This window comes from Rattus norvegicus, chromosome 1 (assembly GCF_036323735.1).
Source record: "Rattus norvegicus strain BN/NHsdMcwi chromosome 1, GRCr8, whole genome shotgun sequence".
NCBI lineage: Eukaryota > Metazoa > Chordata > Mammalia > Rodentia > Muridae > Rattus > Rattus norvegicus.
In genome coordinates, this window is record NC_086019.1 from 70,396,667 (window position 1) to 70,421,948 (window position 25,282).

Consider the following 25,282-nt stretch of genomic DNA (forward strand, 5'->3'; position numbering starts at 1 on the left):
TGCTTTTTCTTACCTCTCTAGGAAGTCATTCCTTTGCTGGCATTGCAGCCTACTTCTGAAGACCAGCTGAGACATCCAGCCTGGGGACTGAACAATTACTGGATTTTCAGAACTTCTGTACAGAGGCAGCCATTGTTGGAGTAGCTGGACCACAGTTTAGAGAGAGATAACATTCTATAAATTCTGTTTTAGGGAGGGGTCAAGTCTGCATGTCCATCTTGTAGCAGAACTTGTCCAATTGAGTCTCTCACATGGTACTGGTTTTGAAGTGTTCATGAAGAGCAGCTGAAGCTTGGAATTGTGTGGCATCATCAGAGGTTCCTTGAGGAGAGGGCATTGATGAATATGCAGCCCCAGTTGTAGTAGAAACTCCTTTATATTGGAGTTGCCAAGATCATGGAGTTGCCAAGGACAATGACAGGTATGGAACCCATCTGGCTTGAGATTCTGAGACAAGTTGTGTGTGCTGTACACGGCATACTAAGAGAATTAAGCTATACAAAGCTGTGGGTCTTATGACATAAAACACTAAAGTGTATATTTGATTCTGGATTTAATTTGATTTTATTGTAATTGTGCCATAGCTCCTGCATCTTATTCTAGAGTATAACGTATTTCATTTGAGTGGCAGATACAGCTAAAAGATAGTTTTTAAGGAGGCATCTGATTGTATTTATTTATTTATTTATTTTTGAAAAAGGTTATGGGGACATTTAAAGTTGAATTTTAGGATCGACAAGAAAGGAAAAGTTTTTGATTGATAGGCCATAGTACTGATTGATGTTTGTCAACAACAACAGATCTTAAGAGTCTTTTTGGAAGAGTTAACCATCAAGAAAGATTTACCTCCATCTTGTTAGTCTATGGGATGTCTATATGCCATTTTCATGATTAATGATTGATATAGGAGGAACCACATCACTGTGGATATTGCTACCCCTGAGAAGGTTGTCCATGACTGTATAAGCAAGCAAGCTGTCCTTGAACAGCAACCCAGTGTTCTCTGCTATGGTTTCTGCCTCTGGATTCCTCCTTTTATTTCCCTCAGTGATGAACTGTAACTTGGAGGATGAAATAAACCCTGTTCCTTCCCCAGGTTGTTTTGTTGTTGTTGTTGTTGTTGTTTTGTTGTTGTTGTTCTGTTATTGTTTGTTTGGTTTGCCTGCCAAGGACCAGCCTCCACTTGGAGAGGGGTTCTAAGAGAATGTTTGACTCAATGTCAATTGTGGGTCCAACCTGACAACCTGCATTCTGCTTAATAGAGGTTTTCAACCTGCTCTCTCTCTTGTCCTTTCTCTCTGGAGATTTTTCTTTCTATATTCTGCATGCTTGCTATTCTAAGAAATCTCTCTGTCCATGTCCTGCTTGTGTGTGTGTGTGTGTGTGTGTGTGTGTGTGTGTGTGTGTGTGTGTGTGTGTTTCCTTCAAGCAGTTCTTTTTATCTTGGATGGATAAAATCCAAGATAAAATCCAAGATGGATAGGTCATCTCCTGAAAACACATTCCCAGTCTTTCATTTTACATATCAATCCATTCATTTACTCCAGGTAAATGATTTTTTGATTATCGTGTGAACCATCATTTCATGACCCCAGCCCTTTGATTCTTAAGAGAGCAAGCCTACAGTTTTTCTTAACATTGCAAAAGAATTCAGAGATCTGTCTGCTGTTGTTAAGCACAGATGACTAGTTAGTTGGGTGGGCCCCTGCCCTGAATTTACCATTGCCCCCACACCTGAGCCTAATCTTGCTCTGTTCTAGGCTGATCCTGAATTCAGTATTCTGCCAGTGTTTGTATCTACCTGCCTTTGTATCTTTATCTTTCTGACAAGCTGGGTCATTAATGAAGCTACCTTTTTTTTTTTAAATTTGTGAAGCCCCTCATAATTCCTATTGCATCCTTAGATTTTTGCATAGTTGACAAGTTATATATTTTTGAACTCATTTTTTAGAGTTCTTTTCCATAGCCTTAAAGGCTGTCCTGAAGGTTCTATCATTTATCATTTTGCTGAAACATTAGCCATACCCTCAACTCCTGGAGTCATGCTGTTTCTAATTATCATGGAGTCCTTAGCTTTAACAGGGAGGACATTCTTGGGAAGAATGAGAAATATGTACGTTATAATACAAACAAGCCTGATGCCTACAGTAGCCACGGACACTCTTAGAGGTTCTCTCCCCAGGGGCAGGAACCATGTTACTCAGTTCACACCGGGGCCAAAACAGGATTGGCATTTGCTTTTTTTTTTTTAGACAGGATATCATTATTAACTTTGGCTGTTCGGGAACTCAAAATGTCAACTGGGCTGATCTTTAACTCACATAAATGTAGCTGCCTCTGCATCCGCAGTACAGGGGATTAAAGGCATGTGTCACTATGCCTGGCTCCAAGTTGGTTTTGATAAATGTTTTCTCAATCAATAGAAAAGTAGTTAAGACATCTGCTATTATAAAAGTACACATCCCTCTCCATGTAAATAGTACATTCTCTTACAACACATCTAGGTTCAAGAGTTCCCCCCCTTTTTTTTTTAATCATTCCATTCATTTACCTCTCAAATGATATCCCACTTCCTGGTTACCCTCTCCACCAGCCACTCATATCACATCTACACTCCTGCCTGTATGAGAGTGCTCCGTCACCCATCCCACTCCAGCATCCCCCTATGCTGGGGTATCACGCCTTTCCAGGACCAAGGGCCTCCCCTCCAGTTGCTGACAAACAAGGCCATCCATTTCCCTATGAATTTCATGAAGTCATTGTTTTTGATAGCTGAGTAGTACTCCATTGTGTGGATGTACCACATTTTCTGTATCCAACCCTCTGTTCACTGAATTCTAAAAGGTCTTTAGTTTCTTTATTTCTTCCTTGACCAAGGTATCATTGAGTAGATAGTTGTTCAGTTTCCAAGTGTATGTGGCTGTTATTTTTGTTGCTATTGAAGACTAGCATTAATTCGTGGTTGTCGGAGAGAATACATGGGATTAATTCAATGTTCTTGTATCTGTTGAGGTTTGTTTTGTGTCTGAGTATATGGTCAATTTTTGAGAAGGTACCATGAGTTGCTGAGAAGGTCTATTCTTTTGTTTTAGGGTGAAATGTTCTGTTGATATCCATTAAATCCATTTGGTTCATAACTTCTGTTAGTTTTGAAGAAATAAAATTTGATAGATGTGAAAAACAAAGTTGTAAAAACAAGGTTTTGAGAAATACAACTGGTGGTCAGGATGCCTATGACAAACTTGTGACCTTTCTGAGAGATACATCTGAAATCAGGATGCCTAGTGATATTGAAAAGCTCTCAGGGAGAACTTTCCCTCGGGATGGAGACCCTCCAACTCCAAAGACCAGACCGAGACACCACAGGATGCAATCAGCAAGAGGATTTGGTTTATTGTTGGGATACACAGGCACAGGCACCTGCGGGCGCTTCAGTCACTCGGGGGACTGGCACGCCCCACGGAACCAAGGATGGGCTTTTATAGGATTTTGGGGAGCAGAAGCAAGCATACAGAAGCAGATGCATGGTTACAGGGATATAATTGGTGGATTCTAATATGGCAAGGGTTTAGCCCGGGGGCAAGTTTCCTAGCTACCTTCCTGAAACATAACGGCTGACTCGGCCCCCCAAGGGTTCAGCCCGGGGGCAAGTTTCTTAGCTACCTTCTTGGAACATAACGACTGACTCGGCCCCCCACCAGGGTGTGGGACCTCTCCTGGGGCTTTTTTTCATTGTCAGGTGCTCAACCGAAGTCGTCCTGTTGCCAGGCCTTCAACCAAACATATCTTGCTTGGCAGCCGCTGTGTACTCAGTGTTCTAACCTTTCCCTGAACCAGTCATCTTAAGTACAGCCTTGCAAAATGGCGTTACTGCTGCTAAGCTGGGGTCTTTCATTCCCCCATTTTTTTGCTAACTTTGAGTGAAATCTTTCACTCAACTTGGTCAAGAAATTTCTGTCTGGTGGGGGCTTATTCCCCCACTGACTCTAGGCCACAAAAGGGCTAGGAGGAGCCACGTAGGAGTTTTAACTTTAAGGGGTTTGGAGTGCGCTGAACTCTCCATGTCTGGGGTGTAGTGTTGTGATTAGTCAATTCCTCAGACCGGACTGCCTTGACGTGTGGTGTGTGGATCTAAGCCGAGACTCCGTCTACCTTTAGGGCGGTCGGGGTAGTCAGGAGGACGGTGTAGGGTCCTTTTCACCATGGCTCGAGATTCTTGGTCTGGTGTCTGTGCACCCACACGGTGTCTCCAATCTGGAACGGGTGTGGCACCACCGGATGCTCAAGCTTGTCCTGGTAAGCAGTGGCCAAAGGTCTCCAGACGTCTCTCTGCACAATCTGTAGGGCCTGTAAATGGGCCCTCAGAGAAGGGCTGTCAACAAAATCAGCAATGTTTGAATCAAAGAAATGGACAAATGGGGGTGGTGCTCCATACATTATTTCAAAAGGAGTTAGACCATGGGGGCCCGGGGTATTCCGGGCCCGATATAGAACTAGGGGAAGGAGGGCCACCCAATCCTTTGAGCCAGTTGCAAGCGTAAGTTTGGATAAAGTCTCCTTAATTGTTCTATTCATGCGTTCTACCTGACCTGAACTCTGGGGTCTATAGGCACAATGTAATTTCCAATCAATCCCCAGCAATTTGGCCACCAACTGACTTACTTGGGAGACAAAAGTGGGCCCGTTGTCCGACCTCAACGCTTGAGGCATGTCATACCTGGGAAAGATTTCCTCGAGGAGCTTCTTGGTGACCATTTTTGTAGTCTCGTGCTTCGTGGGGAAGGCTTTGACCCATCCTGAGAAGGTGTCTACAAACACTAGGAGATACTTGTATCCATATATATCTGGTTTAATTTTAGTAAAATCAATTTCTCAATGGATGTCAGGACGGTGTCCCCTAGGACGAACTCCTTGTCCAATCATGGTCCTTCCCGGGTTAACCTGAGCGCACGCTTTGTAACTCTCAGTCACCTTTTGTATCGCTTTGTCCCAATTCAAAAAAAAAACACAGATTTATCTCTTCTCGATCTAGTAAGGTTTTTATCTTCTTATGTAAAAAGGAAATCAATTCAAAAGTCCTTTGTAGACCCACTGTTTTAGTTGAGGGTGGTAGATGGCCCCCATTTTTTTAGGAGCTCTATGTCCTCATGGGCATAAACCCAACTAGTTTGTCCCACTGGTGGGGGCGTGGGTTGGTCTGGGCTATGTAAGGGCAAGATTTATTTGCTCACGGCCGCTTCTCGAGCCGTGGCATCGGCCAGCCGGTTTCTTCGTGCCTCTGGGTTGTGCCCTTTCTGGTGTCCTGGACAATGTATAATACTCAGTCTTTTGCATAGATTAACAAACTGGATACGCAACGAGGACCCTGCATTCTGCTGCCTACAGGAAACACACCTCAGAGACAAAGACAGACATTACCTCAGAGTGAAAGGCTGGAAAACAATTTTCCAAGCAAATGGTCAGAAGAAGCAAGCTGGAGTAGCCATTCTAATATCAAATAAAATCAATTTTCAACTAAAAGTCATCAAAAAAGATAAGGAAGGACACTTCATATTCATCAAAGGAAAAATCCACCAAGATGAAGTCTCAATCCTAAATATCTATGCCCCAAATACAAGGGCACCTACACATGTAAAAGAAACCTTACTAAAGCTCAAAACACACATTGCACCTCACACAATAATAGTGGGAGATTTCAACACCCCACTCTCATCAATGGACAGATCATGGAAACAGAAATTAAACAGAGATGTAGACAGACTAAGAGAAGTCATGAGCCAAATGGACTTAACGGATACTTATACAACATTCTATCCTAAAGCAAAAGGATATACCTTCTTCTCAGCTCCTCATGGTACTTTCTCCAAAATTGACCATATAATTGGTCAAAAAACGGGCCTCAACAGGTACAGAAAGATAGAAATAATCCCATGCGTGCTATCGGACCACCACGGCCTAAAACTGGTCTTCAATAACAATAAGGGAAGAATGCCCACATATACGTGGAAATTGAACAATGCTCTACTCAATGACAACCTGGTCAAGGAAGAAATAAAGAAAGAAATTAAAAACTTTTTAGAATTTAATGAAAATGAAGGTACAACATACCCAAACTTATGGGACACAATGAAAGCTGTGCTAAGAGGAAAACTCATAGCGCTGAGTGCCTGCAGAAAGAAACAGGAAAGAGCATATGTCAGCAGCTTGACAGCACACCTAAAAGCTCTAGAACAAAAAGAAGCAAATACACCCAGGAGGAGTAGAAGGCAGGAAATAATCAAACTCAGAGCTGAAATCAACCAAGTAGAAACAAAAAGGACCATAGAAAGAATCAACAGAACCAAAAGTTGGTTCTTTGAGAAAATCAACAAGATAGATAAACCCTTAGCCAGACTAACGAGAGGACACAGAGAGTGCGTCCAAATTAACAAAATCAAAAATGAAAAGGGAGACATAACTACAGATTCAGAGGAAATTCAAAAAATCATCAGATCTTACTATAAAAACCTATATTCAACAAAACTTGAAAATCTTCAGGAAATGGACAATTTCCTAGACAGATACCAGGTATCGAAGTTAAATCAGGAACAGATAAACCAGTTAAACAACCCCATAACTCCTAAGGAAATAGAAGCAGTCATTAAAGGTCTCCCAACCAAAAAGAGCCCAGGTCCAGACGGGTTTAGTGCAGAATTCTATCAAACCTTCATAGAAGACCTTATACCAATATTATCCAAACTATTCCACAAAATTGAAACAGATGGAGCCCTACCGAATTCCTTCTATGAAGCCACAATTACTCTTATACCTAAACCACACAAAGACCCAACAAAGAAAGAGAACTTCAGACCAATTTCCCTTATGAATATCGACGCAAAAATACTCAATAAAATTCTGGCAAACCTAATTCAAGAGCACATCAAAACAATCATCCACCATGATCAAGTAGGCTTCATCCCAGGCATGCAGGGATGGTTTAATATAAGGAAAACCATCAACATGATCCATCATATAAACAAACTGAAAGAACAGAACCACATGATCATTTCATTAGATGCTGAGAAAGCATTTGACAAAATTCAACACCCCTTCATGATAAAAGTCCTGGAAAGAATAGGTATTCAAGGCCCATACCTAAACATAGTAAAAGCCATATACAGCAAACCAGTTGCTAACATTAAACTAAATGGAGAGAAACTTGAAGCAATCCCACTAAAATCAGGGACTAGACAAGGCTGCCCACTCTCTCCCTACTTATTCAATATAGTTCTTGAAGTTCTATCCAGAGCAATCAGACAGCAAAAGGAGATCAAGGGGATACAGATCGGAAAAGAAGAGGTCAAAATATCACTATTTGCAGACGACATGATAGTATATTTAAGTGATCCCAAAAGTTCCACCAGAGAACTACTAAAGCTGATAAACAACTTCAGCAAAGTGGCTGGGTATAAAATTAACTCAAATAAATCAGTTGCCTTCCTCTATACAAAAGAGAAACAAGCCGAGAAAGAAATTAGGGAAACGACACCCTTCATAATAGACCCAAATAATATAAAGTAACTCGGTGTGACTTTAACCAAGCAAGTAAAAGATCTGTACAATAAGAACTTCAAGACACTGAGGAAAGAAATTGAAGAAGACCTCAGAAGATGGAAAGATCTCCCATGCTCATGGATTGGCAGGATTAATATAGTAAAAATGGCCATTTTACCAAAAGCCATAGTCCATCGGTATTGTTTCTCACCAGTAGCTCCTTGTACCCAGGCCATCCGGTCGCTGAGTTGTCCTGAAGCTTGAGTGAGGACTGAATGCTGGGCTCCTGTGTCTATCAGGAAAGCAACCGGCTGCCCCCCAACTTTAAGCGTTACCCTGGGCTCAGGGGGGGCTCCTGGCCCTGACCTCCCTAATCTTTATCTAGAGCCAAGAGGGAGGTTCGTGGTCGAGGCTTTCGGGGTCCGCCAGGCTTCTTGGGGCACTCTCTGGCCCAGTGCCCTTTCTCTTTGTAATAGGCACATTGATCTTTATCCAGCTTCAGCCCCTTTCGAGCTCCCCCCTATCTCCCTTCCTTTTTTGGCCCTGAACTACGGCGGCCAAGATTCGACTCAATTCTTTCTTTTTTTATCTCTTTCTTATTAAAAATCTTTTCAGCTTCTTTAAGTAAATCCTGTAATGTATAGCCCTGCAAATTTTCTAACCTCTGTAACTTAGTCTTGATATCTGGAGCAGCCTGCCAGATGAAGGACATAGAGACACTCGTCATTTGTCCTGGGTCATCTGGGTCATAGGGAGTGTACATACGGTAGGCCTCCTTAAGTCTCTCTAGAAAGGCGGAGGGAGTTTCCCCTGCTTCCTGTAATACCTGTTTTACCTGAGCCAAATTAGTAGGGCGTCATATAGCCCCTTGGAGACCCGCTAGAAGCAACTGGCGATAAAGGCGTAGGTGTCCCTTACCTTCAGCTGTATTAAAATCCCAGTTTGGTCTCTTAAGTGGGAATGCAGCATCAATTTTTTCAGGCAGCTGGGTGGGACGCCCATCATCTCCCAGAACATGCTTTCTGGCCTCTAGGAACACTCTTTGTTTTTTTTCTGAGGTTAAGAGAGCCTGTAAGAGCTGTTGGCAGTCATCCCAAGTAGGCTGGTGGGTAAGTAAAACAGATTCTATTAGGTCGGTGAGTGCCACCGGGTCTTTGGAGAAAGAAGGGTTGTTTTGTTTCTAATTGTAAATGTCAGCTGTTGAAAATAGCCAGTATTGGGTCTGGCCACCGGTTCCCTGTCTAAGTGGGAAAGCCTGGGAGGTTGTATCTGGCATCACCTCGCGCTTATTGCGAAATCTCCCTGTGACAGGGGAGAAACCCTTATCAGACTGTGGCCTGGCAACTGATCTGGCCGGCGGCTCTGCCTCCTCTGTTTTAGCCGGGCCTGTCAGAGAGAAGATCTATGAGAGGGGAGTTTGGGTCTGCCGGGAGGACAGGTTTCTTAGAAGGCTCTGATTTCACAAAGGTAGAGAGAGGAAGACGTGGCCGGCGGACCGGGCGGGGCCGAGGGGACAGACTGGGGGTTGAGGGGAGGCCAATTTGGGTCCACGAAGGGTTCCGCCCGGGGGGGGGTTAAGGCGAGACTCTCTCAAGTGATAATATAAGAAACCTGGTCAGGATGTCCGTGGACGACCCGATCTTTAACCTGTAAAATAATGATCTTATTAAATGTGCCATTCACTGGCCATCCCGCTCCGAAAGTGGGCCACTCGGATGTGCAGAGAGTCTGTCATTTTCCTTTTTTTTTTAACCTCGACGGACTGGTTGTGTGCCCGGTCGTGGACGTCTTTCTAATGATCAAGAGTGAGACTTAGGGGCGTTGTTAGGGACTGTCCCATGTTAGTTCTAAGGAAGATTAGAACACAGAGAAAACAAACAACACCAACAGTCAAACAAACAACAGACAGGCGTGCTGCACGGCTTTGGTACCAAACTGAAAGCAAAAAGTCAGATGGAGGTGGCAAAGGTCCGGAGCCCTCTGAAAGCCAAAACTACAGACAGAGGTGCCGTTAGTCCGGATCTTTCTCCTCTCCCAGATTGGGCCCCGAAAAGTCGGGCCCCTAACACCCTTGGAACGTCTTCCAGGGCTGCGGGGCGAGAAGTCCGAGCTCGTCAGCTCCTTCTTCGTCCCGCCCAAATTCCAAACAACCTGGCTGAGCGCTCACAGAACAGACCTGGCTGAGCGCTCACAGAACAGACCTGGCTGAGCGCTCACAGAACAGACAGAATAAGGCAGAACGAGACAAAATCAGACAGACAGACAGACGGCGGCCGGCTTACCTCCCAGTGGGTGGTCGGTGGTCCCTGGGTGGAGGATCTCCTTTCCCGGCCAATGCACCAAATGAAAAGCTCTCAGGGAGAACTTTCCCTCGGGATGGAGACCCTCCAACTCCAAAGACCAGACCGAGACACCACAGGATGCAATCAGCAAGAGGATTTGGTTTATTGTTGGGATACACAGGCACAGGCACCTGCGGGCGCTTCAGTCACTCGGGGGACTGGCACGCCCCACGGAACCAAGGATGGGCTTTTATAGGATTTTGGGGAGCAGAAGCAAGCATACAGAAGCAGATGCATGGTTACAGGGATATAATTGGTGGATTCTAATATGGCAAGGGTTCAGCCCGGGGGCAAGTTTCTTAGCTACCTTCTTGGAACATAACGACTGACTCGGCCCCCCACCAGGGTGTGGGACCTCTCCTGGGGCTTTTTTTCATTGTCAGGTGCTCAACCGAAGTCGTCCTGTTGCCAGGCCTTCAACCAAACATATCTTGCTTGGCAGCCGCTGTGTACTCAGTGTTCTAACCTTTCCCTGAACCAGTCATCTTAAGTACAGCCTTGCAAAATGGCGTTACTGCTGCTAAGCTGGGGTCTTTCAATATAAAGTTTTGGTGATCAAGATATTGAGGCTATTCTGCGTAAGCAAATTAAGACAAAACAATAACAACTGTTCTCCCTACCCCTTCCTGTGGTAAATCCCTCCCCTTTTCTAAGAGATGTGCCAAATTAGCCCTTTTCCAGCAAATTTCCAAGGCCAGGTGAAAGGCTGGACGAGGAAAGTCACCAACTGTATCACAAACAGCCCCTTGAGCAGGCCAGCCAATACCTAACAACATCCTTTGTCCTGTGTACCACCAATGATAATGAGCCAGCTGACCTTGTTGCTGAAGTCTGCCCTCTGTAAAGAATAAAAGTTCTTTGCTTTTTGGGTTCAGGTTGCTTTTCCCTGCGTGGATGAGCAACCCATGTGCGTGGATTAAAAACCTTATACCCTCTTGCTATTGTAGCGGTCACTTTGTTAATCTGTGCTCTGTGCGTGGCGCTCCTGAGGTAGGTTACTTCAGGGGTCTTACAACAGTTTCACTGTCTCTGTTTAGTTTCTGTTTTCATGATCTGTCCATTGATTAGAGTCGGGTGTTGAAATCTCCTACTATTATAGTGTGAGGTTCAATGTGTGCTTTGAGCTTTAATATCTTTTCTTTTATAAATGTGGGTGCCCTTGCATTTGGGGCATAGATGTTGAGAATTGTTGAATTTTTCCTTCCATTATCCTATGTAGGGCTAGGTTTGTGGAAAGATATTGTGTAAATTTGGTTTTGTCATGGAATATCTTTGTTTCTTCATCTATGGTAATTGTGAGTTTTGCTGGATATAGTAGCCTGGGCTGGCATTTGTGTTCTCTTAGGGACTGTATGACATCTGTCCAGGGTCTTCTGGCTTTTATAATCTCTGTTGAGAAGTCTAGTGTAATTCTGATACGTCTGCCTTTATCTGTTACTTGACCTTTTCCCCTTACCGCTTTCAATATTCTTTCTTTGCTCTGTGCATTTGGTGTTTTAATTATGTGACGAGAGAAATTTCTTTTTTGGTCCCATCTGTTTTTGTAGGCTTCTTGTATGTTTATGGTCATTTTTTTGTTTGAGTGAAGACATTTTTCTTGTAGAATTTTGTTTAAGATGTTTTCTCCCCCTTAGTGTTGGGAATCTTCACTCTCTTCTATATCTTTTATTCTCAGATTCAGTCATTTCAATGTGTCCTGAATTTCTTGAATGTGTTGAGATAGGGGTATTTTGCTTTTTGTATTTTCCTTGAGTATTGTCTATTCTATCTTCTGCCACTGAGATTCTCTCTTCTATCTCTTGCATTCTGTTCATGATGCTTTCATCTGTGACTCCTGTTCTCTTTCCTAGGTTTTCCATCTCCATGGCTGTTTCCACTTGAGTTTTCTTTAATGATTCTATTTCCATTTTTTAGATCCGGGACAGATTTTCTTTCAATTCAGTCATCTGTTTGATTGTGTTCTCCTGTACTTCTGTTTTTTTTTTCTTTATTAACTTGAGTATTTATTTACATTTCGATTATTATTCCCTTTCCTGGTTTCCAGGCCAACATCCCCCTAACCCCTCCCCCTCCCCTTCTATATCACTGTTCCCCTCCCCATCCTCCACCCATTGCCGCCCTCCCCACAGCAATCATGTTCACTGGGGGTTCCGTCTTAGCAAGACCAATGGCTTCCCTTTCCACTGGTCCTCTTACTAGGATATTCATTGCTACCTATGGGGTCAGAGTCCAGGGTCAGTCCATGTATAGTCTTTAGGTAGTGGCTTAGTCCCTGGAAGCTCTGGTTGCTTGGCATTGTTGTACAGATGGGGTCTCGAGCTCCTTCAAGCTCTTTCAGTCCTTTCTCTGATTCCTTCAACGGGGGACCTATTCTCAGTTCAGTGGTTTGCTGCTGGCATTCGCCTCTGTATTTGCTGTATTCAGGCTGTGTCTCTCAGGAGAGATCTACATCCGGTTCCTGTCGGCCTGCACTTCTTTGCTTCATCCATCTTGTCTAATTGGGTGGCTGTATATGTATGGGCCACATGTGGGGCAGGCTCTGAATGGGTGTTCCTTCTGCCTCTGTTTTAATCTTTGCCTCTCTCTTCCCTGCCAAGGGTATTCTTGTTCCCCTTTTAAAGAAGGAGTGAAGCATTCGCATTTTGGTCATCAGTCTTGAGTTTCATGTGTTCTGTGCATCTAGGGTAATTCAAGCATTTGGGCTAATAGCCACTTATCAATGAGTGCATACCATGTGTGTTTTTCTGTGATTGGGTTACCTCACTCAGGATGATATTTTCCAATTCCCTCCATTTGCCTATGAATTTCATAAAGTCATTATTTTTGATAGCTGAGTAATATTCCATTGTGTAGATGTACCACATTTTCTGTATCCATTCCTCTGTTGAAGGGCATCTGGGTTCTTTCCAGCTTCTGGCTAGTATAAATAAGGCTGCTATGAACATAGAGGAGCACGTGTCTTTGTTATATGTTGGGGCATCTTTTGGGTATATGCCCAAGAGAGGTATAGCTGGGTCCTCAAGTAGTTTAATGTCCAATTTTCTGAGGAACCTCCAGACTGATTTCCAGCATGGTTCTCCTGTACTTCTTTAGATATCTATGCATTTCCTCCATAAGGGCTTCTACTTATTTACTTGTGTTCTCCTGTGTTTCTTTAAGGGAGTTATGTCCTTCTTAAATTCCTCTATTATCTTCATGAAATGAGAGTTTAGATCTGAATCATGCTTCATAGATGTGTTGGGGGTATCCAGGAATTGCTGTGGTGGGAGAACTGGGTTCTGATGTTGCCGCGTCATATCGGTTTCTGTTGCTAATGTTCTTGCATTTGCCTCTCACCATCTGGTTATCTCTGGTGTTATCTGGCCTCCCTGTCTCCTGTGCCTGTCCTTCCTGTGAGCCTGTGAGCCTGTGAGCCTGTGAGCCTGCGATCCAGTGATTCTTTGATCCTTGGAACTGGGTGTGTTAGAATACCTGGGAAATAGAGCTCCCACTGCACTGAGGGCTGTGTGTGATCAGGCCTGGTGTCAGGGCTCTGCTCCATGGCACAATTCTTCTTCCTTATGATATATCATGGCTGAAGTGCTCAGTTCTTCAGCCCATACGTTTCATATTTTGTTCTCATTGTGTGAGGTCTGGATTCCAATGTCACTGCAGCTTACATGTGCAGCCATTGTAGCTCACTGCCTGCTGCTGCTACAAATCCATATTATTCGCAAACCATCCTTAATGTTACTGGAGGCAGGAATGGTTAGTGGCCCAAACAAAATTCATGCTGCACAACAAATGCAGATGTACTCTCTTTTATAGTATAAGGATAAAGGCCTTCTCAGTGGTGTGGCTATGCTGATGGTCATTCCTCTGTGCTAAAGAAAAGGGACAACCCTGAACATTTGTAATAAACCTTGCTGCTGATTTCTGAAGCCAGGGAAAGTATGGCATTAGTGGCATATATCTACACATGGAGTAGCTGGATGTCTTCAATTAAATCTATGGGGCAAAAGGCTATATAGACTGCTGGGAAAGTTCACACTAACACTATAACAGATATAATTGTGCTTAATAGGGTTCACCCCAACTACCTATGTTATACCTGTTTGTCCATTGTGAGAGGGTTTATACCCTGACCCAGGCAATTGTCTGCCCTCCTTCTCTCTTTGTCCCTCCCTGGCTTTGCCCCTTGCTGGCTGCATCACTGAGTTTGCTAGCAGGGGCAGTGCCGGGGGGTTCACCCTGGTTGTGTGTATGTGAAAGAACAGGTGAGTAGACCAACACAGCTAGAACAAGGCACAGATCCAAGACTTTGTGTAGGCTCACAACATCTACACCATCTATGAACTGCTGGACCACCTGAAGGGGCCCATCCTGGAGATCCAAAGCTGCAGGATCTTCATGATATAGGGCAGCAACAGGTTATGCAGAAGGATCTAGAATTGATAGAGTAGTAGAAGCCAGAGGCTTCAAACAAGGCCAATGTGTGGACAAAAGTTACACACTGGAACACACTGTGACAGCTTTCAAGACAAGAAGGGATTTTGTTTCTTTTGGGGGCGGTGTTCCAAGGCCAGAGTGTGAATACAAAGGGGTCGGGAGATGAGTGGGGTTGTGTTGCATGCTGGGAAACTTACAAAGAGTCAATATCATCAATGTGATCCACTATATAAACAAGCTCAAATAAAAGAAAACCACATGTTCATTTCATTAGAGGCTGAAAAAGCATTTGAAAAAATTCAACACCCTTTCATGTTAAAAGTCTTGGAAAGATCAGGAATTCAGGGCCCATACCTAAACACAGTAAAGCAATATACAGCAAACCAGTAGCCAACATCATACTCTATGGAGAGAAACTTGAAGCATCCCCACTAAAATCAGGGACTAGTCAAGGCTTCTCACTCTCTCCCTCCCTATTCAGTATAGTGCTCGAAGTCCTAGCCAAAGCAATTAGACAGCAAAAGGAAGTCAAAGGGATACAAATTCGAAAGGAAGAAGTCAAAATATCATTATTTGCAGGTGATATAATAGTATACTTCAGTCACTCTACAACTTCCACCAGAGAACTCCTAAACCTGATAAACAACTTAAGCAAAGTGGCTGTTGATAAAAATCAACTCAAACAAATCAGTAGCTTTCCTCTACTCAAAGAATAAACAGGCTGAGAAAGAAATTAGGGAAATGACACCCTTCTGTATAGTCACAAATAATATAAAATATCTTGGTGTGACTCTCACCAAGGAATTTAAAGATCTGTATGACAAAAACTTCAATTCTCTGTAGAAAGTTAAGAAGATGTCAGAAGATGGGAAGACCTCCCACATTCATGGATTGGCAGGATTAATATAGTAAAAAAAATGGCTATCTTCCCTAAAGGAATCTACAGATTCAATGCAATCCCCATCAAAATTCCAACTCAATTCTTAATAGAGTTAGACAGAACAATTCTCAAATTCATTTGGAATAACAAAAGTCCCCAGGTTATTGAAAACTAGTCTCAACAATAACAGGACTGAGGGGATCACTATCCTTCACCTCAAGCTGTGTTACAGAGCAATAATGATAAAACCTGTATGGTATTGGTACAGAGACAGGCAGGTAGATCAGTGGAATAGAATTGAAGATGCAGAAATGAACTGACACACCTATGGTCACTTGATATTTGACAAAGGAGCTAATGTCATCCAGTGGCAAAAAGATAGCATTTTTAAGAAATGGTGCTGTTTCAACTGGCAGTCAGCATGTAGAAGAAGGCAAAATGATCCATTCTTATTGCCTTATTGTACAAAGCTAAAGTCCAAGTGGATCAAGGACCTCCACATAAAAACAGATACACTCAAACTTATAGAAGAGAAAATGGGGAAGTGCCTCGAACACGTGGGCACAGGGGAAATTTTCCTGAACAGAACACTAATGGCTTATGCTCTAAGATCAAAAATTGACAAATGAGACCTCATAAAACTGCAAAGCTTCTCGGTCCCCAGCTCCGAAAAAAAGAATAATAAAAAAAAAAACTGCAAAGCTTCTGTAATGCAAAGGACACTGTCACTAGGACAAAATGGCAACCAACAGATTTGGAAAGGATCTTTACCAATCGTACATCCAATAGAGGGCAAATATCCAATATATACAAAGAAGTAAAGAAGCTAGTCTCCTTAGAATTAAATAACCCTATTAAAAATGGTGTACAGAGCTAAACAAAGAATTCTCAACTGAAGAATATCAAATGGCCACAAAGCACCTAAAGAAATGTTCAACATCCTTAGTCATCAGGAAAATGCAAATCAAAACAATCCTGAGATAACACATCACACCAGTCAGAATGGCTAACATAAAAAACTGAGATGACAGTAGATGCTCCAAGGATGTGGAGAAAGAGGAACACTCCTCCATTGTTGGTGGGATTGCAAGCTGGTACAACCACTCTGGAAATCAGTCTGGAGGTTCCTCAGAAAATTGGACATAGTACTATCTGAGGACCCAGCTATACCTCTCCTGGGCATATACCCAAAAGATGCTCCAACATATAACAAGGACACATGCTCCACTATGTTCATAGTAGCCTCATTTATAAAAGTCAGAAGCTGGAAACAACCCAGATGTCCTTCAACAAGGAATGCATACAAAAAATGTAGTACATCTGCACAGTGGAGTACTACTCAGATATCAAGAACAATAACTTTGTGAAATTCTTAGACAAATAGATGAAACTAGAAAATATCACCCTAAGTGAGGTAATCCAATCACAAAAGAACATACATGTTATGTACTCACTGATAAGTGGATATTACCCCAGAAGCTCAGAATACCCAAGATCCAATTTACAGACCACATGAAGCTCAAGAAAAAGAAATACCAAAGTGTGGATTTTTCAGTACTTTTTAGAAAAGGGAACAAAATACTCACAGGAGGATATAGGAAGACAAAGTGTGGAGCAGAGACTGAAGGAAATGTCATCCAGTGACAGCCACGCATGGAGATCCATCCTGCATGCAGTCACCAAACCCAGTCACTATTGTCGATGCCAAGAGGTGCCTGCTGACAGGAACTTGATATACCTGTTTCCTGAGAGACTCTGCCAATGCCTGACAAATACAGAGGCAGATGTTTACAGCCAACCATTGGACTGAGAACAGGGTCCCCATTGGAGAAGTTAGAGAAAGGACTGAAGGAGCTGAAGGGGTTTGCACCCCATAGGAAGAATGGACAATATCAACCAACCAAACACTCCAGAACTCCCATGGAGTAAACCACCAACCAAAGAGTACACATGGAGCGACCCATGGTTCCAGCTGCATATATATGGGCCTTGTCAGGCATCCATGGGAGGAGAGGCCCTTGGTCCTGTGAAGACTCAATGCCCCAGTGTAGGGGAATGCCAGTATGGGGAGCTAGGAGGGAGTGGGTAGGTGGGTTGGGAAATACCCTCATGGAGGCAGGATTGAATGTGGGGTTTCTGAAGGGGAAATCTGGAAAGGGGATAACATTTGAAACGTAAGTAAAGAAAATATCTAACAAAAGAAAAGAAAAATGGTTTTTAATAAAAGCATAGCTGTTCCCAATTTTTCTAAAGGTTATGATGCTGACCATGAATCTCCTGTGCATGTAACTTTAAGTATTGTAAATTCATGGCAGCATTTTATCCTGTTACTGATAGAAACTTCAACTTTATGGCTCTTGCCAAACACTGTGGCTCAGGTAAGTACAATGCACCTGATAAGTATATTGATATTGAAGAAAATTAAATAGGTTAATGAAACACCATCTAGTAGGATATATAAAAACATGATACAGCACTGCATTCACTCTTTTTTTAAAAGATTTATTTATTTATTATATATAAGTACACTGTAGCTGTCTTCAGATACACAAGAAGAGGGCATCGGATCTCTTTACAGATGGTTGTGAGTCACCATGTGGTTGCTGGGAATTGAACTCATGACCTCTGGAAGAGCAGTTGGGTGCTCTTAACCGCTGAGCCCTGCCCCTGCATTCACTTTTTTTTTTTTATTAACTTGAGTATTTCTTATTTACATTTCGAATGTTATTCCCTTTCCTGGTTTCCAGGCCAACATCCCCCTAATCCCTCCCCCTCCCCTTCTTTGTGGGTGTTCCCCTCCCCACCCTCCCCCCATTGCCACCCTCCCCCCAACAATCACGTTCACTGGGGGTTCAGTCTTAGCATGACCAAGGGCTTCCCCTTCCACTGGTGACCTTACTAGGATATTCATTGCTACCTATGAGGTCAGAGTCCAGGGTCAGTCCATGTATAGTCTTTAGGTAGTGGCTTAGTCCCTGGAAGCTCTAGTTGCTTGGCATTGCTGTTCATATGGGGTCTCGAGCCCCTTCAAGGTTTCCAGTTCTTTCTCTGATTCCTTCAATGGGGGTCCTGTTCTCAGTTCAGTGGTTTGCTGCTGGCATTCGCCTCTGTATTTGCTGTATTCTGGCTGTGCCTCTCAGGAGAGATCTACATCTGGCTCCCGTCTGCCTGCACTTCTTTGCTTCATCCATCTTGTCTAATTGGGTGGCTGTATATGTATGGGCCACACCCTGCATTCACTCTTAAACTGTGTTTCTTGCTTTAAGCTAAGACATTGAGCACTTGGGAAAACCATGAAGTGTAGGTTTACATTAAAGTTCATATGTCAGATAAAATGAAAATGATAATATGTCAGATATAAATGAAATTGATATATATTTTGCAGTATGAAAAAGCAGAATGTTGAATGCTTCAATTCCATTATAGTTTTGATGTGTCAGGAGATAGTAGCATTTATGTATTAGTGATATAGATGACAATGTTAAGTTTTAATACCACAGCATTTGTATGTTCTCATGTGTATGTTACAATGAATAGAACTCTGTAATACTTGATATGTTAATTACCCCAAATCATATCAATAGATATTGTGTGCTTTTCCTTGTTTTACAGATAGGGTCTGACTCATCTAGCCTGGAATATTTTATGTATTCTAGGCTGATTTTAAACTCACAAAGATCTATCTGACTCTGTTTTCAGAGTCCTGGAATTTAAGACATGCACCACTAGCCTGAATGATACACATTTTTAAAATATCACAACTTCTAAATTGTATGTCATTTAAAATAATTTGTTTAGAATTTCATTCAAAATATTTTTAAACTATTAACATTCAACTCTAAATCTAGTCTTACCTTTCTAGCACCCTTCCTATTCTGGTCCTTCCCTATTTTTAAATTTAAAATAACTTCAAGTCCAGTCCCTGTTATCCACATACGTTTGAGTATGTGTTCATACACTGGAACATGTTGATCCACCTAGAACTCACAACTCTGAAGAAAACAAACTCTTTCCCCCTGAAACAATCAGCTCTTCACAGTTCTTCAGATAAGAATGAGGTCTCATAAAGTCCTTCTCACATCATTTTAGCATGTTGGCGGGCTGGAAATAGTATGAACAGTCATAGCTGCTGTTAGGTTATGTGGAGAATGGTCCTTTCAGATTCAGAAGCTGCTGTTTCACTGTGGTTGTGTCTCTTGAATTGTTCTCTCTGACCTCTGGCTTTTCAGGTCTTTCCATCCCCTTTTCAGTCATGACACCCAAGCATTGGGGAGGATGTAATAGAGATGCTCCAATTGTGGCTGATCACTCCTCAATCTAGTATTCCCCCTACTTTGACATTTATGATTTTCTGCATTAATTACCATGGAATGACTGCATAGAGTTCCTTCTCTGCTAATGTCTGGGAGCTGCCCAAATCTATGGCTAGAGAGATATGTATGTAGAAGAGAATGCCACAAGGTGTTCGTTTCTCCAAAATAGTAATAGGTTCACCCTTGGGGCCTCTGAGCTCCCCTCTCATGGTTTCTTAACCACATTTGGAGTACGAGGGATGTTTTTCCTCTTGTGTTATGTGCTTTCAGTGTAAACAAAGAGTGTTTTTTGTCCCATAATAGTCATGCTACTATTGTACCTATGGATATATCATGCATGCTTTTCATCTTTTAAGTTCTGACTTTTCCCTAAGGGTAAGATTGTCGATGCATGCCAAGGACCAGTCTGAGCTTGGAGAGGTTCATGAAAGACAGGTGTTTGGGAGTCAGTCAAATTCTGGGTCCAAGCTTGTGGCCTACATTCTGCTCTGATGGCTTTCCAAACTGTTTTTTTCTCTGTGTATTCTGCTCTACCCTAGACAGCTTTTTCTTGTTATTCTAAAATCTCTGAGGTTGAGAGAGCTAGCTCTCAACTCGAGATAGCCAGAAAGGACTGGGACAGGCAGACTCCATGACAGGCTTCAAATTGGTAGGTCAGGAGATTAGGCCTAAATTTCTGTTTTCCAGAACTGTACAAGTCCAGGCAAGTCAATTACTGGAAAAATCCCAGTCTCAGGCAGCCAATCAGAAACTGCCTTACCATCAATTGGGATGAGGAATTCAAGGTACATACCTAAACATAATAAAAGCAATATACAGCAAACCAACAGCCAATATCAAGTTAAAAAGAGAGATACTTGAAGCAATCCCACTAAATTGAGGGATAAGAAAAGGCTGTCCGCTCTCTCTCTGTATCTATTCAATATAGTACACAGAGTTCTAGCTAGAGCAATAAGATAACAAAAGGAGAACAATGGGATAAAAATTGTCAAAGAAGAAGTAAAAGTATCACTATTATTAGATGATATGATAGTATACATAGGCGACCCCAAAAATTTTACCAGAGAACTTCTATAGCTGATAAACAACTTGATGAAAGTGACCAGATATAAAATTAAATCAAACAAATAAGTAGCCTTCCTATATACAACTGATAAACAGTCTGAGAAAGACAGTAGGGAGACAACATGCTTCACAATAGTCACAAGTAATATGAAATATCTTGTGATAATATTAACTAAACAAATGAAAGAGCTGTATGACAAGAACCTCAAGTATGTCGAGAAAGAAATCATAGAACATCTTGGAAAACGGAGAGATCTCCCATGTTCATGGATTGGTAGGATTAACATTGTAAAACAAGCCATTGTACCAAAAGCAATCTACAGATTCAATGCAATCTCCTTCAAAATTCCAACATAAATTTTCATAGATATAGAAAGGGCAATTCTCAATGTAATATGGGAAAGAAACCAGGATAGCCCAAACAAGAACAAATGGAGGAGTCATCATCCCTGAACTCAAGCTGTACTACAGAGTAATAGTCATAAAATCTGCATGATATTAGTACAGAGACAGACATGGTGATCAATGGAATAGAATTGAATGCCCAGAAATAAACTCATACACTTATGGACACTTGATTTTTGATGATAAAAAAGCCAAAAATATACAATGGGAAAGAGAAAGTATTGTCAATAAATGGTGCTGGTCTAACTGGTAGTCTGTATGTAGAAAAATGAAAATAGATCCATATTTGTCACATTGCACAAAGCTTAAGTCCAAGTGGATCAAGAACTTCAACATAAAACCAGATACACTGAATCTAATAGAAGAGAAATTAGGATAGGGCCTCAAACTAATTGGCATAGGGTGAGGTTGGGGGTGGAAAATTTCTAAATAGAACACCAATGGCACAGGCTCTAAGATAAAAATTTCATAAATAGGATCTCATGAGACAGAAAGACTTCTGTAAGGCAAAGGGCATAGTCAAGAGGACAGATTGGCAACCTACAGACTGGGAAAAAATCTTCATACCCTACATCTGATAGAGGACTAATATCCAGAATATATAAAGAATTCAAGAAGCTAACCTCAAAAATAAAAAGAAAAGAAAAGAAAAAAATACCTAATAAAAAATGGGGTAGACCAGAGGTCCTGAGTTCAACTCCCAGCAACCATCTGTAATTGGATCTGATGTCCTCTTCTGGTGTGTATGAGGACAGCTACAGTGTACTCATATGCATAAAATAAATAAATCATTTTAAAAAATGGGGTATAGAGCTAAACAGAATTAATAACAGAGAAATCTTGAATGGATGGAAACCACTTAAAGAAATGTTCAAAGTCTTTAGTCATCAGGGAAATGCAAATCAAAATGACTGTGAGATTCCACCTTACACCAATCAGAATGACTAAGATCAAAAGCTGAGGAGACAGTAAATGTTTGCAAGGAGGTAGAGAAAGAGAAACAGTCCTCCATTGCTGATGGTATTGCAAAGTGGTACAACCACTCTAGAAACCAATCTGGAGGTTTTTCAGAAAATTCAAAATAGATCTACCTGAAGACCCACTTATACTACTCTTAGGCGTATACCCAAAAGATGCCCCACCATACTACAGGGCTACATGTTCAACTATGTTTATACTGGCCTTATCTGTGATAGCCAGAAGCTGGAAACAACCCATATGAATGGATACAGAAAATGTTAATTTACACAATGGAATATTATTTAGCTATTAATAACAAGGACATCATAACTTTTGCAGGCAAATGTATGTACCTGGGAAATATCATCCTGAGTGAGCTAACATAGACTCAAAAGGACATGCATAGTATGTACTCACTAACAAGTGGATATTATCCTTATAAGTATAGAATACTTAGGATACAATCCACAGAATTCAAGAAGGTTAACAAGCAGAAGGACCCAAGTGAGGAAAATGCTTGAATCCTACTTGGTAGGGACAAGAAAAAAAAAAACTATCATGGGAGGCAGAAGGAAGGAGGGACCTGAGTGGGAGAGCGAAGAGGGCAAAAGGGAAATATGATCACGTATGGTGGGTAGAGGCAGGAAGAAGCCCTGAGAGCCAGCAGAATATATGGAAATATGCAACCTTGGGGGGGGGGCACCCTCTAGAAAGGTACCAGAGGCCTGGGAGGTGAGAAACTCTCAGGACTGAAAGGGAGGAACCTTACACAAAATGTCCAACAGTGGGAAGAGGAAACTTGTAGTGTCCACTTCCAGTAGAAGGACAAAACATCAAGTGGAGGGATAGGTTGCCATCCCACAGTCAAAAACTCTAACCCAGAGTTGGTCTTGTCTAAAAGAACTGTGGGGACAAAAATGGAGAAGTGACTGAGTGAAAGGTGGTCCAGTGACCACCCACAACTTGGGATCTGTCTGAAGGGGAGGCTCCAAGGCGTGATACTATTACTGATGCTGTGGTGTGCTTAGAGAGAGGAGCCTAGCATGGCTGTCCTCCAAGAAACCCAACAAGCAGCTGAGTAAGACAGATGCAGATACTTACACTCAACGGCTGGAATGAAATTGGGACACCTGTGACTGAATTAGAGAAAGGCTGGAAAACGCTGAGGAGGAGGATGACCCCATAAGAACACCAGCAGTCTAAACTTATCTGGACTCGTGAGGTTTTGCAAACACTGAGCCACCAACCAGGCAGCATACATGAGCTGGTCTGAGCCCCTGACACATATACACCAGAGGTCTGCCTGATCTGTCTGGCCTCAGTGGGAGATGTGCCTAACTCACGAGGGATTTGAGACCCCACAAAATTGGGAGGCCTAGTGGGGTGGGGGCACACACTGTTGGAGATGAGTGAGGAGCAGGAATGGGATGAGGAACTGTTGGAGGGCAAAGTCACCATGATGGAAAAGATGGGGTTTATGCAAGGATTACTTGGCTATAGCTGTTGCTTAATGTCAGATCTACCAATAGAAGAGACCAAGACTGAGCCACAGATATGGCATCATTCCACAGGGTGACCTGGCAGTAACCTGGTTGTATATTGACTGCATTGGATCACTTCCTCTCTAGAAAGGACAATGCTTTGTCATTACTTTAGTAGGTAATTTTCTAGCTATAGATTTATCTTTCTTGAATGTAATGCTTCTTCTGAAATCACAATCTTACAGAATGTCTTATATGGAATTTCCGAATGTTTGTTGACCATGGCATTCTACACAGTATTGTATCTGACCAAAAAACTTACTTCACAGTCAGAGAAGTATGACAATGGGTCACACAGTGGAGATTACACATTTCATGTCTGGAATGCAGGAGATCTTTGGGAATCTCTTGGTTTTGATTTAAATAAAGTGGAAAATGCAACAACCTCATCCACACAGGATGACAAAGGGCACAGACACATCAGAAATACAAAAATACGGTGTCACTCCTCCATGGAAAGGGTCACAATTTGCTGAGGTAATAGTAGATGCAGGAGGAAGTACAAGATGAGTAGTAGAGAAAGGATGTTGTAAATGAGCTAAAGTCACATAACCCATTGTGGAAAAGAGCATTCTGTCATGAGGGTGTTGTTTTGCTTAGAGTGCATTTATGCATGTTTGTGTTTTCTTTCCTTAATTTCTTTATCAGGTGATTTGATATCAATATAGAGAACATCAATAGTAATCATATTTAAGTTCAATATAACAAAATAATATTCCTTGACAGAAATTACCACGTATTCTTAATTTATAATGACTTTGCAGTTGTCTGTGTCTTCTCGTGAGTATTGGGATACTATATGACTTGAACCTGTGAAGGTATTATGAATGCTGCAAAATTCTCTTTGAGTACATATCAGTCCTTTTTGATCTTGGTGATATTGTTTCTTTGAACTCAGCCACGACTTCTGCCACTTATAGTCATTGACCTACTTTTCCATACAGATCTCTGAGTCTTGAGTGATATTGGTGCTGTACAAACTGGTAGTAAGTAGATATTCCTAGAGAAAAACCTTACTTATGTCTCCAAATGGAAAAGTTGAGCTGGTCCCTAACTACTAGTTTTACCTCTACTGATTAGAATTCAAGATGCTGATATTCTTAACATCATAGCACACTGTAAAGTTATTCCAAAATATGGCGCCCCTGTGATGGCCGTCAACAATGTGCAATGCTGTCACTAAGCCCCATACGCTGCTGACATTCATTCTTGTTTCTCTTTTCAAATCAGTTCCTTTTATTGAATCAGTAATCTATAGTATTCTCAGTCACAGTGGAGGCAACATACCATTTTGCTTATGTTTATTGTTGTAATAAAACACCATGGTCAAAAGGAACATGTGAGAAAAGTGTCGATAGACACTTATGTACTGTGGTCACAGTTCATTGAATGAAGCCAAGACATGCACTTTGATGCAGGAACTCAATGAGAGTCCATGGAATAATGGTGATTACTGGCTTCATGGTGCCTAAAGTTTCCTATAATTCCCAGAACAACTTGCCTAGAGGTGCCACAGTCCACCAGCTGTAGCATCATTTAATATTAATTATTAATTAAGAATATGACTTAAACATATACCTACAGGTCAAAATGATAGTAGCCATTGCTCAGTTGAGATTTTCTGTTCTCAATATGTTTAGGTTTGTGTACTCATGAATGAAACCATTTTCTACTCAAACTTAGTAGATGGTATTACATTAGACCGTACTGGCCTGTGTTGTAATTACATTATTTAAAAGTTTTATGTGAGTTAGTATTACTCTTGTTGAGGCAAAGCAAAAACATATATTGAGTGCCATCTAACACTTTAAAACT

At 41.9% G+C, this 25,282-nt stretch overlaps 1 long non-coding RNA gene across 3 annotated transcripts; it reads right to left on the reverse strand.

Moving 5' to 3' along the window:
• Positions 1 to 3,368: 3,368 nt before the first annotated feature.
• On the reverse strand, positions 3,369 to 10,413 carry LOC134482876 (uncharacterized). Of its 3 annotated transcripts, none has more exons than XR_010059544.1 (2): positions 9,816 to 10,413; positions 3,369 to 4,372 (listed from the first exon to the last, which is right to left on the reverse strand). It is a non-coding gene; the product is annotated as an uncharacterized LOC134482876 (long non-coding RNA). The 3 variants fall into 3 exon arrangements; XR_010059543.1 differs by lacking the exon at positions 9,816 to 10,413 and adding an exon at positions 8,452 to 8,734; XR_010059542.1 differs by lacking the exon at positions 9,816 to 10,413 and adding an exon at positions 4,718 to 6,264.